We start from the raw sequence: 19664 nt of genomic DNA, 5'->3' as shown, positions 1-19664 counted from the left end.
AAAAAAAAAAAAAAGACAGTGACTCAAAGACTTTGCAAAAGTGTCTTGGATCTGCCACCTATGAAAGATAGAAATGCCAAGCCAACAAAAAAAAAATCACTCAGATAAAAGGTATGCAATCATGATAATTAACCTGGTTCCAGCCCTCAATTCTTGACCCTTGGGCTGTCACAATACAATATTGTGGTTATTTGTGTGATGGTGAGCAAGATATTTAAGTACTTCCTACCTCCCTTTTCTCATTTGCAAAATACATGTCATGAGAATGCTTGAGTCTTAGAGATTCCTAAGAAGTTAGAGTGGAGTTAAACCACCAGGAACAATCCTTTTATATTTTATGTTATTCCTTTATTATTGCAGTCACTTTTTAAATGGTATTTCTTCTTCCCGCTACTCCACATTTAGGCGAAATATCACACAAACTCTAGCACTATATTTTAGTACAGCTGTCATGAAGCTGAATATATATGCCTGTTGTATAGTTCTCAGTATGACAGAGGATTAATAGATTGAAGTTTAAGTTTCTCATTGTTAAAGATAAGGCTCTTTGGGGCTTGTCTATTCAACTATTATGGGCACATAGTCTACGACTCTTCTTGAATCCTGCTGTGTTTCCTCACTTCAGTCACACCCAAGCACTTTTCAGAGAAGTTGAGAGGCTCCCAAGGTTAGACAGTCATAAGGATATTCAGAGCAGAGCATCTCCAAGGATGTTTTCCGTCTCCTAAGCCTTTGCATTTTCATCATCTTTTTCTGCTGCCGAACTCGAGAGCTGTCCTTATACCAAAATTACGCTTTCACATTGTCTGTCTCTGCCACTTAACTGAGTTTTCGAGGGCATCTTATCTCATTCATCTTTTAATTATCTGCACCTGGTCCTAAGAAGGGAACAACACGAGATTTAATGCATGCTGATGAAAGTGAGTAGTCGTACAGATGCATTTGTATATGCACTTGTTTATACATTAATAAGACACTGATTTCTCATGGATTAATCAAACTAAACACTGTCATGGCTAAGGACTCAATATAGTGCCTTCTCACTTAATGAGATACACTGACAAGCCAGACAAGGATGTCTGTGACAAGAGCTTCTATCCTCACACATGCAACATACACCCATCATTTCTGTTTCTCATATTGCTACACAAAATGACAAAAATTAGGCTCAAGGTTTCAGAGAAAATATAAATGGAAAGCTGATATTTTTCTTGCCTTTTGTGTTATTCATTAATGTAAATACACTTAATGCTGTATATGTTTATAATTAATGACCTTTTCTCACATAGAGTTCATGTTACTAGAATTGCTACAATCTACATGTTGTATAACATAAGGGTATATTATGCAGGATTACTAAAGTCGATTGATAAAGGTGAGATGAATGTACACAGAGGGGGGAAAAGTCTTTTACTAATAAGTAGTAGAAATGAGAATAGGGCAGGGATATATATATATATATATATATATATATATATATGCCTCAAAGTGATATTGACAATAAATTAATATTTATGTCTTGACTGATTCAGGCAATAAGAAGAAATTTACCACAGCAGGTAGCAATGAGGGTGCAAGGGGACTGATAAAGTTTGTCAAGAAACAAAACAGCAATGGTACTACACTTAGAGTAATGCTAAAAGCACCTGTACATACTAAGGGATGGGGCACAGAACATGTAACAAATTTTCTATATAGGATATATACATACATATGTTTCCCAAATCCTTTGCAGAACTGTGTAATCATACCCCAGACCTTAATCAGAACTGAAGAAACGGTTTTGGCTTGTATCTAATTATACCCAAATGCCTCAGGTACACCCCTGCAAGGCATGAACTTAAATAAACCAGTAAATAAATGAATAGGCAAATCAGGCCTTGTATAGCCCACCTGTAGTCAGAAGCCTGGTAGTCATGTTGAGATCTCATCTCAAAACAAAAAAAGCACAAAGGACCAGACTCCTTCACAGCACTGGATGGTTAGCATTTCTACCTTCTCTCCCTCTATCTTTCCATACACCTTTTCTCCCTCTGACCCCCTCCTTCTCTGTATTCTCTTTCTTTCCACTTTTCATTTTGTTTTTAGGAAAGATATTTTCTTTTTACCTCATTCATTCAGTAGTGTTGGCCAGTAATTCAAACAAAAGGAAAACATAAATGGCCCTTCAGCATAAAGCCCTTAGGACTTGAGTGATTCATACTTTCTTTCTTCAGCAATATTTGTGACAAAGCTACTGAAGGTAATATTTAGAGGAACTAGACATTTTGCCACAATATCACCTCCTAATCCTCAGAACGCTTCCTTGATATCCATCAGTAGTTCATAAAGACTTTAACGCCTTATGAGCAATATGTTGACTTTCCTTTGCACTAGCAAGGGAAAGCAGATAAAAGTAAGGTTTCATTGAAGAGGAGCGCAATGTCTCCCCAAATGAAACTGGGTGATAAACCAAATAAAACAGGCAGAAAAAAATGGAAGTTGGTTTTCACATAGCCTGCTCCAAATTTGTACCCGGGGAAGATTTACTTTCTTTATTTACTTCAGTCTCAAAAGAGTAAGTCTCTGGTATTTTGTAAGTCTAAGTCCAAGACCTTAACTGGAGATGAAGGCTAGCATTTTGAAATTTTCGTGGGTAGAGGCACAGAGAGACATCTCTTAAAACTTTTAATACTTTATTTTGTATCTAAAAGCACTTCTTTAACACCCCCTGGTGTAGGTATAACATCAAGAGATGATTTTTATATATTTCAGAGTTGATATTTTTAAACTAAGAAACCCAAGTAGAAATATCTGGAACATTTTAAATTTAACAAAAATTTGAAATCCAGAAATATTGTTGCAAATGTGTATACTTCTCAAATTTAAAACGGCAATTTACTTGGTGAGGGCTCTTTGAAAGGATGTTGATTTAATATAGTGTTTTTCTTCCTCAAGCTGTAGTCATGCATATAGCTATGTTGCTTTTCTTTTTCTCGGTGCACCATCTGTGTGATATAATATTTTGATCACCTCACTTATTCAAAATGTAAAATATAAAATAAACATTTGTTTAAAAGAAAAACTTATAGCCATACATAGAAATAGAAATATTATTTCTACTTACCACACTATAAGGTAAACTTAGAAATAAATTGAATGAATGCAAAGCATTGTTCTCAGATTCAAAGGTGACACTTGGAGTCTTCTTAAGTCTGAGGAGAAGCCAGCATTCAGCTTGTTAGAGGCATCAGCACAAGCAGGAATAGAAATTTAAACCTTCCCTCTTGATGGAAATCAGAAGGATCATTGGAAAGTGACTAATTTGCCACCTACTTATTTCATGCATCTAGGATTTGTGTCACAACAGAAATCATTGCACAAGGACAGTATTTGGCTTATGACAGATGTTGGGCTCTACTAAGAAGTTTGTAACAAATACAAAGTATGGATAGAAATGACACCAGTTTTGAAGCAGATGCAGGATTTGAAGAATTCAGCATTGCTTTTTTGTATCTCATATCCTTTCTCTTCCGAAGGGTGGTGACTAAACTGCATCTTCAAATGTCTGTGGGATAAACAGAATGACTTCATGCAAAACACTGGCACAGGATTACTTAGTTAATTCAAATTATCATTGACTCTCAGCACACACATGTTTCTCCATAAAACAAACACATATAAATCTCTAACCACTGCGGGTCTTCCTTCTTCAAACAGGTAGTACATCTTGTAGAATTAAGGCCATCCTAGAATGTCCAGAAGTACAATATTGCTCCTTATAAATGAGCTTGCTATGTAACTGAGTCATGGATTATTCTAAAGTTACTGGAAAGCAGTGATTGTTTGTACAGTGGGACTACTGCTTTCTTCCTGTGTGAAGTGAATTTTTTTCTTAAATTGTTTTTTCTTCTAGTGCCATTGTGTGTCCCTGTAAACTCTTTGCCTGAGGGTATAAGAATCTAAAACTCCCAGAAGTGAGCACAGACTCCTGGTATCAGGCAGCATCACCCGCTCCACTGTAATCTGCTGACTTGCTGTCCTAACTGATATTTTTGATAAATGCATTGATTTATGAGCTTCTGTACCTGTAAAAGCTCATATATAATTCGGGGTCAGAAATATCCATACTCCCATGCCATGGTCATCCATGTTTGCTCAGAACAGGGATCTCTTAGGCTCTTTGTAATCAGAACTGTTTTGGAGCTAAGGTAGATAGATGAGATAGATAGATAGATAGATAGATAGATAGATAGATAGATAGATAGATAGAAATAGATGATTGATAGATGATATATTGATCAATAAAAAGATGATAGATGACAAACAGAAAGATAGATAGAGGTGCTGATGTTAGATTATTAGTTTATATAAATAAATATAGAAAGATAGATGATAGATGAAAATAAAGAGACAAGCAAACAATCAAACTGACAGATACATAGATAGATAATGAGAAAAACATGGTGACATGATAAAATATATAAGTTAACCACCTCTAAATACGTGTAAGTAGAAAGGTTTTGAAAGCAATAGGATTCTGCTCTGAAGCATGACTTTGAAATTATGTCATTTGTGTCTAAGATCATAGAGAAGAAAAGTTCCCTTCTTAAGAGAAAAACAGCTTTAAAGTCCCATCAGACTCCTTTAAAAAGATTCTTGAACATCAAATATCTTTTGCAAAACACTTCATTGATTTAAGTGTAAATTAATCAGGGATGCACTGATTCCATCTCCCCTAGAATAAACATGGATTTTCACATCCAGACGCATAATATCTTTCCTGTTCTCCACCACGTCAATGTATGAAAGAGTGCTCTAGGTGCTCAAGGCAGACTCAGAAGTGTGCAGCTTTGCCCTTGATCCTTGCAAAGCAAGAGAAGTGGGCACATTGCCAGAAAACTTCTTTGGTTCTACATCTGAATATGAAGGCAGGTAGTGTTCTTTCTTAGAATTCCTCACAGGAAAAAAAAATAAGTAATTAATAAGCAATGTGACCTTGGCAGTCTTGGTTTTGTTAAAGGGTTAGAACTTTGTTACCTGATTTCTGCTCTAACCAAGTGTTGTCTGGTTTCCTCACCAAAAGATCAGGGTACACACCTATTTATTTTGTAGCTTCTTGTGGGGAATAGAAGATAATAAATAAATAAAAGTTTATTGAGCATTTCTTCTGTGCTCCTGGGGATTCAAAGATAAATGGACAAAATATATTTTCTGCTCTTAAAGGAAAATCAGAGCTCTGGATAGTTAGGAATCTATTTGAAACCTCTGTCTTAGTAGTGGAGTTGTCTGTGTGAGGGTATAGCAGAAACAGTGTAGTTGGCCTGGGGGCCACTTGCTTCCTGAAAGAGGAGTTGCTTTATAAAATCTAAGGTATTAAATTATAAACTGTTAAGAAGCAGAAGTATCCTCATTAATACTTGATGTCATTTTCATTATGATTACTCTGAGTAATACTTATTATGACCATGTAAATCACCAATAAAGTTCTAACCTGTCTCCCTATGTTCACACCTAATTATGTCAGTCATACATTTTATATATATATATATATATATATATATATATATATATATATATATGTGTGTGTGTGTGTGTGTGTGTGTGTGTGTATGTGTGTGTGTACATACGTGTGTGTGTGAGAGAGAGAGAGACAGACAGACAGACAGACAGACAGACAGAGACAATTCAGCCCTTAATTCTCCTTTCATGACTATTTCTATAAAAATTATCTATTTCTGGGCAAGAAGATTGAGCTTCCTAGTTTTGCTTTGTTTTATCATGCTTTTCTTGCTGTCGTCCTTTTTCCAGTGAAATCTGTTATCTTCTTGACTTCCCCACAACGATCTGTTGGGCCATCTGATTTTCTAAGTCCAATTCTGGATCTATTTCTAGTTAGCTGCTGAGAATAATTCCACAGTTATTTCTGCAGCCATATTCACTTGTTCACTATCTTAGATAATAGGAACTCTACACATGGAGTATAGATCGGCCTCCCGCTAAGTTTAGGAATCACAGATATGAATAATAGAGCCCTTGCTGCCCAAGAAAGAAATGGCTCTCACCTCAAATGAATAAAAGAAGCCAATATGAGTGAGCGTGACTCACTGAAGCAGCAATTTCACGAAACTTTGATAGTAATTGAACAAAGAAAGTCATAAAAGAACACAGTTCTCAAATTGATGGTATATACATTAGACTGTATATTACAGCAAAGCAGGAAAAACTCTGTTCTAAGACCCAGATGCTGACTGACAACATACTTAGCACTTTGGTTAGTGGAAACTAGGAGTCTGTTCATGAATTCTAAAGGAGTTTCTGAAAGATACAGAATATGGGCATATATATGTGAGGCCAATGAATGGATATTATGGAGGCTTAAGATGTCCCAAGATAACATCTCTGGACTTGGAGCAGACAAAACTTTTAATCATTGACATTAGACACAATCTCTTTCCAGTCATTCTTTTTGATACTATCTTCAATTAGTTTAGAAGCAATCTAGTGCTGGCAATAGACAAAAAGAACATGAATAAGAGGAAAGTATGTGACGCCTCAAACTGCATGGGAAGTAGAGACAGGTATTTGTAAGTGTCGAAATAAGTAGAGACCAAGAACACACACACACGTGTGTGTATGTTTGTGTGTGTGTGTGTGTATGTGTGTGTGTGTGTGTGTATGTGTGTGTGTGTGTGTGTGTGTGTGTGTGTGTGTGTGTGTGTATAGCTAGTACCTATGACCTGAAGTGAGGAAGTAGCTAGAACTTCTCCTTGAAGTGAGAAAGGAGGCTCGTAAGAGTCCAGAAAAGAGGCAGGATTATAAAGGCAATATATGATTATTGCTGAAGGCAGAGACTGCCCAGCTGTGCTGCCTGGAAATGGTTTCTGAAGTTCCAGGAATGCAGCTTTTATGACTTGGTCAACACACTATGGTTTTCATCCATACAGATACCTTGGTGCCACCTGTGCTTCTGTAAATAAGCACTTATCCATGCTTCTGTAAGTAACCTCCAAGAAACTCACTGGTTCTCTAAGTCAGATGGGTATGGAACCATTTGTCTGTTCTGCCATTTAGGCTGTCCCTGAAGGAAACAGATCTTGGTTCACATCGCAAAGTCACACAACAATAACATTATATTTGGGGTTGTGTCAGTTAATTTCTGGTCAAGGTGAGAAAAATTCTTCAAAGGTTGTAGGGAAAAACAAGATTGATATTTTGGTACTTGGTTTTAGAAGTTTCAGCGTTTGTTGCCGTTCTCTCAGGCATGTGGTGACATAGTCCTCTTAATGAGGATATAATACTTTCCTTTGTAGGCTGAAAAGTAAAGACAGTCCAGGATTGAATTATCTACTACAAGTATCTACCTCTTCTTACCTTTTTTTCTTCCATCAGAGTCATATCCCAAAGGATGCTGGAACTCTTATTGGTGGTACAGGCTTCAAGTCCTCTAACCCCTGGCCTAAGTGGTACTGGTTTCAAGTCCTCTAGCTCATGATCTACAAGGGGCCACATCTAGGTTCAAACCATAAGAGAGACGCATTTGGAAATATAGCATGACTATTATCTATTTGAGAGGGAGAAAGTGGCATCTCTATGTTCAAGGTCTTATTAACCAGCTGATCCCAATATTCTTAGTGTTGAGCTAAGCCTAAGGCATAAGAACAAGCAGTAATTATAATGTAGATGTGTGTGTGTGGGGGGGTGAATACCTCAATATTAACCATTAGCATAATGTATATCCAAAAACATAAAGAAATAATGTTTTTTAGAAAAGGTTCTTATTGTGTAAATCAATGTCTTAGTCAAGGTCTGGGATAAGCTATACTATTCTCTCCAGCCTTGACCAGTGAATTTCTATACAGCTTTCTTCCCTTAAGGCCTTTCTATCTACAAGGCTGTTCAGAGTTTGATCTTGAGAGCCCAAGGCTTCCAGGGAATTAGATAAATCAAGCATCCCCACCAGAAGTCAGTTGGCATGAAGCTGACCCACAGTTGGCAAGGCACTTTCCCTCTGCAGTGCTGACCTGGTCAGGAGCATCCTGCCAAAAGATCAGAACCTTGGCATGAATATGGATGGCCAATGTTTTTCCTTGTCTCTAAGCTCTGGTGCTTTCCTGACTTCCAGCTGACACTCGAGGCCATATTTTTGAACAGTAGTACAATCCTCCATCTATGAAATATCCCTTTATCTCATTTATGGCTAAGAATCACATTATTTCTCCTTAAAGCCATTGCATAAGAAATATTAAACCATGTTTCTTTATCAGATTTCAAGACTGAAAAATCATTTTCTTCTAATATTAGTTGATTTGGGCTTTGTATTAATTTAGATAGAAAAGGGCATGTAGAATAAAATATAAAGACCTTTCTTTTTTCTTTCTTTCTCTTTTCCTTTCTTTGTTTCTTTGTTTCTTTCTTTCTTTCTTTCTTTCTTTCTTTCTTTATTTATTTATTTATTTTTGGTAGAGGTGGTTCATAGGACTGAACCTATCTGTGGACCTCATATAGTCCATGAGGTAAATACTAAACCACTGAGACATGTGATTATCCCAAGAAAATAAAATTTTATCTCCAAGAAATACTTTTTTGAACAAGGTATAAACTATTTAGAAAATGACAATTTACAGAGAAATGAAAGGGGGTGGGTTTGCCTCAAGCTCAGAATGTCCTCAGGAACAGTGGGAGGTACCATTTAAAGGGTGATTGAGAGCTGGCATAATGCCTTGTCTGGGCAGAAGAAAAATATCATACAAACAGGGCAGAATACACAGTACGAATGTAGCAAATGGTCTATTTTCTGGCTGGCTGTTCTTCTTGGGGTGTGGGGATATTAACAGGGTCATGGAAGAGAGGATGATTATACCCATCTACAACCAGAGAGAACTTTCAATACCTCTCATGTGAGTACTTCTTACATACTCAGGAAACTTGGATTCAGTGTACTTATGAAAGAAACTATTGAATTAGCTAGTCAAAATGAAGGAGAGAGTCATGTTATTCCAAGAGATGAAACAATACTTATACCTTGCCTCAAATATCTTACATTTTCTTGCAAACTTCGGTCCTTTGCTGTGAAAACTAATGAAAGTGTTATCAATTTCAGAATAGTAAGGCACTTTTCCTTTGTCAGAAGCACACAAGGTACTTTGGTTCCAATATCAGGAGAGAAACAAAATTCTAATTATATTTTTAAAAGGTTGAATACATTTCTTATCAAAACTCTTCATCTGAAATGTTAAGATTTGCTACAGATAACAAGGTGATATCTATATCCCTATCTCTATATCTATATCTACACCCCTTCTCTCTCATATATATATATATATATGCATATATATATTCATATATATATTCCCATGGTTCAAAAAAAAACCCTCTAATTGCTCAACACTATTTTATTCTGCTGGTGGCATTTATTTTCATCTTATGTTCTGTACATAATTTGAAGTAAGTAGAACAACACAATGAAACATTTTGCTCTTGACCAGAAACAGTGACATAATTTGGAGTAAGAAAGCACAAATAACTTCATGCAAACAAGGTAGACAGAGAAAAAAGATTCACCACACTCTGTGTTTTGGGCAAATCATGTATGTTGGCTTTTTTTTTTTTTTCTGCTTCTGAAGAATAGAAATATCCATTTTAACCCTCTCCACTTGAAAAGAATTTTTTGTAGGTTTACTGTTCGAATTATCTAATAATAGCTACCAGAAAAAAGTTTTCAGACATATTTGAGCTTAGTTTATTTAGCTTGTTTTCTAGTTTGGCTTTTGTTTTATATTGCTATCTTACTGATACAGGTGTAAATATATTCCTGATAACTGATTTATTAACAATACTTAATACAAAAGTTTCCATTCAACAAGATCTGCTTTAAAGGTATCTCATGTATTGTATGTGAAAGGCAGATTCCAAGGGTCTGAAATATTTCAATCATTACAAAGCCACAGTAAGAGTGTATAGAGACTTGGTGAAAGAAGCCAGTATCATTGCTCTTATCAGAAATTGAAAGCATACCTTCTTTAGATTGCATTAATTGGACTGAAGTTTCTACACTGCGCTGTGTTTATTAGCCAGGCTTTTATCTCCATACCTTGCATACTCTTGATTATACTACCTCATTTACCCCAGAATCAGAGGTGTAAAAGTAGGTAAGTTGTTATTATCCTTTAAATATTAACCATTTGTGATCTGAGAGTAGGGTCTTTCAAGAGCTATCTAGCTACGTAACTATGTATCTATATTCAGATATCAAAAAACTGGCCAATTAAATTCCTATAAAATGAAGACATTGTATAAGGACTCCATTGCCTCTAGAAGCCTGTTCCTGTGAAACTTATGTAAAATAGACCTACATATTTCACACAGTTGTCGCAAACGTCATGTATGAAGTCAAGTGTGCTTAAAAACATATAAAGGACTATACAAATGTAAATCATTACAATAAAACCACAACATTCTAGAATTAAAAAAACTGAGAAATTAAACAAGACTTTGAGTACCTTTCAAATCTAGTATTCCCAGAGAATTTCCATAGTGGTAATTATTATTCTGAATTAGTATTTTATTCCCTTTCAACTCTTTGGAGGATTTATATTTAACTTGGTATCCATGAATCCTAGCATATATATTATAAACCCACTTACTGGTAAATATTGTGATAATGTTTGCAAATGTAAACGATAACTTCTGTTTCGTTTCAACTTAAGAATCCTTTCAGTGAAGTAAAGCTTGAATTAAAAGTAAGTTGTAAGGGACTAAAAGTATTGCATAGTGATGGAATGCAAGTTTAACTTTCAGGAAAAGATCTACTTGATTTCCTCTAGTGCAAAAGAAAAAAAGTAGGTTTTGGTAGTCTTGCATTAATATAATTTTAATATTTAAGAGGATCAGACATAATCTAACTTCATTTATGTTTATGCTTTCATTTTTATTTGTGTGTATATATGAATGTGTATGAGTGTGTCGGTGTGAGTGCAGGTGCTCTCAGACACCAGGTGTATTCACTAGAGCTGGAGTTACAGGCCCCAGGTGGGGGTTTGGAACCAAAGTCAGTTCCCTGAAAACAAACAAACAAATAAACAAACAAACAAAAAACAGTGCACATTTGGAAACTGAGTCAATTCTTCAGAACTCCTGTCAAACAATGCTGATTTAAGATGTAGTTTTATTAACTGCGTAATCTGGGGAGGAATCACTTACGTTTTCTAAGCCTCCGTTTTATAGTTCAGTGAACGATGCAATGGCTACCATCCACAGCATTTTAATAATTAAAGAGATGCAGCAAGTAAAGAATCTAATGGAGTAGATTGTAGGGCAGCTTGCCTCGCTCTACGTCTGCCCTTGAAGATAGGGCAGTCAGAGGGTACTGCTCAAACGTGATGCAGTAAAGGAGACTCCAAGCTGAGTAACAGGTATCCAGAAATCCAGTCATTTGAATAATGCCTCGGCATTTCTTCTGCGCTCAGAGTAACTGCTTAATGGAATGTTTGTGAGAGTAAAATTACCTTCTGTTATTATTAGTTTGCATAAAACATGGGGAGATATGCCCAGTGAATGCTTTGTAAGATTTCTTCTCTTACTACTTAGTTCTATGTATTATATGTAATCATGTTTTCAGGAGCACCTAAATTTTTCTTTTCTTTGTATTTTTTAACAGGCCTTAACACTGAACATCTCTTAAGCAAGTCCACTATTTACAGAAGAAATTGTTTTAACAACGTCTTTATGAAAACACAGAGTCTCGATCACGTTGCACCATGGACAACCGAAGAGAATTTGAAGCCCAGTTAGTAGATGAAAAAAGCGAGTCCAACTTTATATCAAATTGGGTCTGAGGAACTGAAATTGTTTTATATGCTCCAATTAAGCCTCATACCACCCCCCTGAGGTAAGAAAGAAGTATTATGCACTTTTATGGAACCACAAAACTCAAAGCCCATGGAGAGGTTAATCAATTTGCATCAAAGGCCTTAGAGTTGCTCTGCTGTCAAAATGGGAACAAAACAGAATTTCTTCCTGGGGAGCAACTTACTTTCTTTTATTTGCCTGATTACCATGGTGTATGAAACTTCAGGAAAAATCATGATGAGTGCTCCAAAAAGGCCCCTGAGAAAGGATTAACATTTGCTTCACAGTTTAGTAAATGAACGATGTATTTCACATGCAAAAGCAACAACACCTTTTTTGTTTGGCAAACACTTATGAGGAAATGACCCCTGTGAGGAACTTAAAAAAAAAAAAATAAAGAAAAAGGAGAGGAGCACTTCAGGAATGAGAACCGCAATTGGTGGATTTCTTTTTTCTTTCTTCATTCCACCTCCTTCTACATAGCAACCTGCACAGATATTGCTCGCTAGAGGGCACTTGAAGTAGAAGAAAAAAAAAATAAAGGCTTCGATATCCATTTAACAGGACTGGTGCCTGTGCAAGCAGAAGAGAAACCCACAAGCAGAAGCCAGTTTCCTACAAGGCAGGACCTGTAATAAATGAGCGAAAACATCCTTAGACAGCAGCATGTAGCTTTGACTGACAAAAGAATCCTGCACGCAGTCTCCGAGATGGCATTTCCTTTCAACCTTTCAGTCTTTCCCAAATGCATGTGTATGTGCTTTTGTTTGGTAGTAAATGACTTTAAAACAACTAATCAGAACCAAAAACTTCATTTGATACATAAGAGGACAATTTCCCTTCTCCTCCATGCATCTGTCCTCATCTTTATATCTATAATGAAATGTTCAGAGTAAGCATGTCCGTTCAAGTAATGGTAATTATCTAAAAGCTACTTGAATCCATTAAATTTAGATATATTGTAATGTTGAATAAAATGTTAATGTCAATTGATGAGAAATATACAAGCAAAGTTTTTCTCTTCTCTATTTTGCTTAAAAATTAGGTGAAATATTTCTTAAGATTTTATATCGGCTTAGCTCCCATGAAAAACAAGAAAGTTCCAGGATCTTAATTTAGTTATTATTCCCACATCAGATGATGAAAGGAAGAAAGGGAGAAAGAAAGAAAGAAAGAAAAAAAGAAAGAAAGAAAGAAAGAAAAGAAGGAAGAAAGAAAGAAAGAAAGAAAGAAAGAAAGAAAAAAAGAGAGAAAGAAAACAAGATTAAAACCTAAATGCTCAAGTGTGTAGTCTGCAAGATCAGGGCTGGCTTCTGTGATAGCTTTGTCCAGTCCCTTTAAATCTATCTGTCTTCCTCTGCCTCCTTCATTTCTGTTTAGAAGCTGAATTGGGGTCTTATCTCTTTTGGAGCACCTGGGAAGATGGGAGATAATTCCATTCTGACTACCTTCTTCAAAATGCTCTCTGCACAGATGTGGTTTTTCAAAAAGTGTCTATACCATCATTTACAGAAAATAATAATGGCAAGCTAGAGATGAGTAATTACAGTCAATAGTCAGAGATACAGCCCTAATGTCAGGGAGAGCTAAACCCAGTAGTAGAGATGCCCAACATCTGTAGTCCTAAACTGCAGCCTTAAAGAGGATTTTACTTCAGGAATTGTTAACCACTTCTAAAAAATAGTCAGTTATTAAATTCCATAATTAATACAGCTGAAGTAATCACAGGGTGATTTAGGGTAAAATTTTCTATTTATTTCTGTGGCTTATGATAGTAGTATTTTGAAACCAGAACACTTCAGTACCAAAATTAAAAAAAAAAATGCATTAATGTAACACTTATTTCGTTTTTTTTTTCCTTTCTCGTTTTTTACATTTATCATATGAAAAAGATGTTGCCTGAGGCAGTAACTCACCAACCACAGCAGTGATGGGACTCCCCGAGGAGAATTTGCTGCAACCCAGATTTCTAAACATCACCTAGATTCTAATCTGCACATTTCCATTTCTGATAAATCTTTAGAAAGTGCTGAGGCAGAACCCATCAAAGGACCTCCAGCTGAGTACCTTTGTCTTGAGGAAATCCCCATAATTGCTCAGTGATTTAGTTTGGGCACCGTCATATCCTTTAATGATTTTATTAAGAGGTTGGTTTAAAACAATCTCATATAATTTTTTGTAAAGCTATCCTGTTTAATTAAATATTTATTACTTTTCAGAAAGGCTCTTTTGTCATTAAGACTTTCTCAATATGGTGATTTAAGATAGAGATTGAGGGGGTTAGGCAGATGGCTCAGTGATCAAGAGTACTTACCTACTGCTGTTTCACAGGACCATAGTTCTATTCTCAGTCTACTCAGGAGGTTCACAGTCACCTGTAACAGTTCTTGGATGTCTGGTGCCCTCTTCTGGCCTCTGCAGGCATCTACACACATAGTTAGATACATATACAGCTGAATGAATATAAATCAACAAATCTTCTTAAAAGAGGTTTAATTTGCTTTTCTCCCTTCTTACTTGCTCCACCTCTGGGTCTATGTTAGGGACTGAACATAGAGCTTACTGCACAGTAGGCAATCACTCTCCACTGAGCTGTAAATGCCATCTCCAAAGTCACTTTTAATTGTGTCCTTGTTCCAACACACTCTTTACGCTCTCAAGACTACAGATGAGCACCGTTCCAAAATTGTTCATTCTGAGGAAAGTTGCAGAGAAGACTGTGTGTATTGCACGATGTATTTGTTTGGTCTGCTTCAGATTGCAGATGCTAATTTTTTTTTTTTTTATTTCAAATGATAACTTTATAGGCTGCAATCCCGGTGTAAAAACCCTTCATTCACAGAATCTGCCCTCCACAATTTTGAACCTGGTACACTCAGGGAGAAATCCTTTGTATTCATTAGCTCACTGAAGATTAAAAGGGGAGAAAACCAACCAACCAAGCAAACTTCACTGTCATTATACCATAGTAAATATCCCCTCTTGTTTTTGATTACTTTAGTTAAGTTTAGTTACAAATGTGTGCTGAAAGGACAAAAGAGGGTAAAAGGGTCCATCTTAATGCAGCCAATAATAGATGTACTGCCATTCTCTGCTCAAATGGAGAAAGTGTAGTTATATTTGTCTCCTTATTCTATGTTCCCTTTCCTTATAAGCATACTAACTGATGGCTTTGATTAAACTTTTAAATAACTAGCCAGTTCTTTTTTTTATTGTTTCCATTAGCCAAAGGAATTATAACAAAGGTTCAGTCCAGAGTGAAAACAAACAAGAATTACTTCTTGAAGCCTGTATTCATCTTACCCACTCTTAATCCCAGTGAACTCATCTGCATATATGGCAGTCACTGGAATCAGATAGGGTCATCCTGCCTTGTCCAACTTTTTCTACCATTGACAAGTTTCCGTTCTTGTCAGTGGGTGTGATTGCACCCTATGATTGGGATCTGGTCCTATCCAAATTTCCCTCACTAACTCTTCCTAGTGAACTTCCACCACACAAGCAATTTGGGTCTCCATTAGAAAAAGCTGGTGGAGTACCATCCTCCTCCTGCTGAACTTGTATGACTCCAGAGAGTATGCTGGAAAGAAAACACTGTTTTAAGGAAGTACAGTCTCACCACCAAGACATTGTATTGTGTTCTATTAAGTGTGGGTGGAATTGTGAAAGAGACAAATGCCTTGCCTTTCAGCATCCCGATTATTTTAGAAATAACCTGATAGGGCTTTTAACATTATCTTAATCTTCTTTCACACCTCTTAATCACCCAGAGCTCCCCTAAGAAACTGTCAGGAAAGTCCTACTTCAGAGTTTCACAGAGATTAGGGATTTGGATAGGGTCACCTTAAATTCCAGGGGGCCAAGAGTCAGTGAAGATAACATGCTTTGATGTTGTAAGAGTAAACATGCTTCAATGACTGAAACAAATTTATAACCGAACTCGGTGACATTGGATTCTGAATCCCTTCGGTGTGTCAGCTGAGTTTTTCTTTTTAGGAAAATTAGATCAGAGGAAATCCTCTCTCGAGCAGTCTTCTTTTTTTGAGATGACTTTGTTACATGTGACAATCCCCAGCCTTCAGGAACATATGACCTTTCTTTTCCTTCTCCTAGATGTAAGAAAGTACCCCAAGGAAAGGCTCAGGCCATTTGTTCAAAGTGAAAATGAATGTCTGAAAATCAAGCACATCCGAAGGTGTGATCTATTTCTTCGTCCTCTTGGGACTGTCTGGTCTAACGGCAGTTATAATTTGATTGAGTTTGACTGCTGTTCTTTTCTAAGACAGAATTAGCCAAAGCCAGAATACCTCATAAGCTAACACAGCCTTTGAAAAGAGAACAAATAGCAACTGCTTGAGGGGTAAAATACCCCTTACCCCCAACCTAAATAATGTACCAAGATTTTTACCCCCTTAGGACAACTAGAATGTCAATTACACAGATAACAAACTGATAGCCAATGTCCTCAACTTTTTTACTGTGAGAGGTTAGATACAGCATCAGAAAGCCAAATTTGCATACGTATTATAGGCATATCGTGCCTATTTTCCCATTCTGTTCACTGCGTCTCATTAATTCGAGGCAGACAGTACAGGCTCTACAGCCAGTGCGTCTGCTTCTCTGCACCCCTTCTGCTGCAGCTCCGTCCCCAGATGGTCAAAATCCATCCTTAGAGCTCATGTCTAGTCTAGTGAGTCAGAAAGCAGATAAACCCCTGTCTTCAATAGAGGAGAGTTTTGAGGAAAGGTAATGGACGTCTCATTTGTCGTGTATTTCACTGTGTTAAATGACCAGCCGGGATCAGTGCTGCTGAATATCTCCACGTGTTAGTCTTGATGGCCACAAGAAAAGAGACCTGGGTCTGCTGGTCTGTGGAACCATATTTGCACTGGCTTATCATTGAGTGCAATTTTTTTTTAAACAACATCTGAGTGCTTAGGAAATTCTATCACAAGACTGGGGAATCCAAGGAGAGAGCACCACTTTGTAGAGAAAGGGGAGATGCAAGGACAGTACTCTCCCCCTTGGGGAGGGGGCGTGTCAGAGCCACTCTGAAACAGCTTGCCAGACCCTCTCCTCATGGCCACAGTAAGTTCTGCCCCTTTTCCCCCTTAACTGTAAATCCCACTTGGCTGCCTCTACTGTCCCTCATTTCCCCAACCCCCGCCTCCCAACCCTAGGACATCAGGATTGAGCGACCCACCACAAGGAAACCAGTAGCACTCGAGTTTTAGCAGGCAGTAGTCTTGCAAACATGCAATTCCTTATGCAAGACGTCTTCAGAATGAGGGGAAAGGTGAATGGACCACGCGCTGCCGCATCCTTGCCCTCCACGGAAACCAGCTTTGGGCCTCTGAGATGCTTTTCGAGATAATGTTAGCCTTAGGGCTCAGGTGAGACCTAGAGAGAGAAAGCTGGAGGGTACCTCCTGCGCATCCTTTTCTGATCTGGCAGCAGTCTTTATCCAAGAGCTTGGCCGCGCGGCCGGCTGCGCGCAAAGCGTGGAAGGGCTCATCTTCACCCGGTGACTCCGGCGGCGGAGGCGCGCTGGGCGTGCTCGCGAGCGACCAGCGAAAAGTTGTGCGCACTCTTGGTAGGAGGAAAGGGAGTGGAAACCAAGCGCGGGAGAGCGCAGGGGCAAGGCAGGGAGGGGGCGGAGTGGGGGACTGCTTACATGAATTTCCAAGTGGTAGACCTGCCTCTGAGCTCTGCCCAATGAGATCCGTCAGGGGAGGCACCCGGCTCACTTTTCCACATCACTTCACAGTTACATTTGGCAGGCAGGCGGGCTCGCAAGCCGGAGCGCTCGGCCCAGAATTAGTGGATGGATTTGGAATCTCCCCGCTTCCTCCAAGCTCCGCCACTGTCACTTTGGGCATAGACCTGAGCGACAACACGCGATCTGTACTTTTAGGTTGCGTACGCAGAGCCCAGCGCGCCAGCTTCGCATCCCCGCACCAGGCTCCGCAGCTCCGAGAGGTATGAACGGGATCCGGAGGAGACTACCCTGCGTGAGCAGATCCGTGGACTTTAGCCACCCTCGGGAACTGACCCCCAGCTCCTCCAGCCTTTTATGAACTGAGAGGCTTGAAGCTTTTCCGCATCCCGGAGCCTGAGTAAGTACTATCCCCTTATCCGAGTATGCCTCGGGGCAGGGAAGAGCCTAGGGGATTGCTTCCCTAAGGAATTCCCACGCGCCCTCACACACCTTATGCACCTGGTGGATTAGGGATGCCAGCACTGATAACCCGCGAGCGATATCTCCTTTTGCTGCATCTGTAGCTGATGGAGTCGCTTTCTACCTAACCTGTTTTGCAAACTGCTCTCAGAGCAGATATGAAGGAGTCTAGAGCCCCATTTTTGTCCCCCTCCAGTTCTCGCGCCACCCTTCCCTTCTTGCGGTCTCTTGTCGGTGTTTCACCCTGGAGACGCAGGCAGGCGCTGCTGCAGCCGTGCGCCTTTACTGCGGGGTCGGTGCGGTGAAAGGGAAAGACTCGCCTCCTGCCCAGAGGAGGCTGCGAGCTCGAAAGGAAAGCGTGTTGAGAGGCTAGGGAAGCAGGCTTCTTGTTTTCCGCATGCCCCCACCTCATAGTCGTGGGAGGGCGACCTCCTCGGTTGAGCCGAGGGCTACCGCTCTGCTTGCAAAAGCCCCACCGCCAGGATTTTCCACAAGTGTCTGTTCCAGCCCGGGGGCGCGGTGCCAGCTGCAAACTTGCGGAGCTCCGGGGGCCACCTAGCCACTCTGTAGTCATCAGATGCTGCTCTGCACTAGCTTAAGACCCACAGACAGACCCAGCAGTCAGTAGCAGCGAGCCCGCATCCATAGCCCTCCTAAGCACCAGATGACTTCTCCCTATCCCAGAGCCCACGGTGCAGAAAGATTCGCAGTGATCTTGGTGCTTAGCATCAGCCAACCCTGGGGGGGTCCAGCCGCACCCCTGCCAGACAGAAGGCTAAAGGGACTCCTGGCTATGTTCCGCCAGCGTGGTAACTGGTTCCTAAGAGACCTACCCTGGTTTCCTAAGGCTCTAGCCAAGCCTGGTAAAAACCATGTAAGCATGATGCTGCCGATGCTGATACCAACAGGTATCCAACAATTCCTCCGGTTTTTTTTGTTTTTTGTTTTGTTTTTTTTGTGTGTGTGTGTTTTGTTTTGTTTTGTTTTTTCCTTCCCAAGACTAAAGCCTCGCCTTGCCCAATGTAGTAAAAATCTCAAAGTTTTGTGGTGGTGGCCCCTTGCCCGAAGGCATACAGTTTGAGACACGTCAATGACTAGCCTGTTAGCCTCCTGAGCGGAGATGGCAGCTGTTAGCTTAGATTGCTAAACGTAAGAAATCAAACAACATTAATTGTTTATTGTCGTACACGCACAACGTTAGTCTGTAATGGAAAATCAGGCTGGCAGCTGCTCACTTCAGCTCCAATTAAAGGGCAGAGCTTATAACCAAGCAACTGGGAGGGAGAAGAGGCCCTTTCAACTTTGCCATGGTTTCTGAAGATTGCGAGCAGTTTCCTCTTTAGGGGGCACGATCCCAACAATCCCTTTGCGCACAGGGGCTGCTAACCAGATTAGCAGATATTTTCTGCTCTGTATTTCAAAGAATGAGAGGAAATCTAAGATAGTATGCAAGAGCTCTCGCATCAGGGATCATTGCCAGGCAGATAGAGAAACTGGGGTTGTCTGGGACCGTTTTGACATTCCTCTCCTCTTTTATAACACTTTGACAGCCATCTGGATGCTTAAAAGCCCTCGCTAGACTGTCACCTCTGCCTTCATTATTTGAACATTTCAACTGGAAAACTATATGTGAGAAAGAGATATTTATGTAAGATTT

At 39.1% G+C, this 19664-nt stretch overlaps 1 protein-coding gene and 1 long non-coding RNA gene across 9 annotated transcripts in view; one reads left to right on the top strand and one right to left on the bottom strand.

Moving 5' to 3' along the window:
- Nucleotides 1–763: 763 nt before the first annotated feature.
- LOC116069971 lies at nt 764–16686 on the bottom strand. 2 transcript variants are annotated; one of them, XR_004110233.1, is made up of 3 exons: nt 14144–16686; nt 3107–3547; nt 764–878 (listed from the first exon to the last, which is right to left on the bottom strand). It is a non-coding gene; the product is annotated as an uncharacterized LOC116069971 (long non-coding RNA). The 2 variants fall into 2 exon arrangements; XR_004110234.1 differs by lacking the exon at nt 764–878 and adding an exon at nt 2884–2987.
- Nucleotides 16687–16807: 121 nt separating this feature from the next.
- Cdh8 (cadherin 8) overlaps nt 16808–19664 on the top strand; it is a 377695-nt gene continuing 374838 nt past the window's right edge. For 4 of the 7 annotated variants that reach the window (XM_031341029.1, XM_031341027.1, XM_031341028.1 and 1 more), the window contains exon 1: nt 17430–17945. The gene's annotated coding sequence lies outside the window, so the exon portion shown is untranslated. The other 3 variants (XM_031341024.1, XM_031341023.1, XM_031341026.1) reach the window with 3 other exon arrangements.

This window comes from Mastomys coucha, unplaced genomic scaffold (genome assembly GCF_008632895.1).
Source record: "Mastomys coucha isolate ucsf_1 unplaced genomic scaffold, UCSF_Mcou_1 pScaffold22, whole genome shotgun sequence".
Classification (NCBI taxonomy): Eukaryota; Metazoa; Chordata; class Mammalia; order Rodentia; family Muridae; genus Mastomys; species Mastomys coucha.
This window is presented reverse-complemented; position numbering and strand designations above follow the sequence as displayed.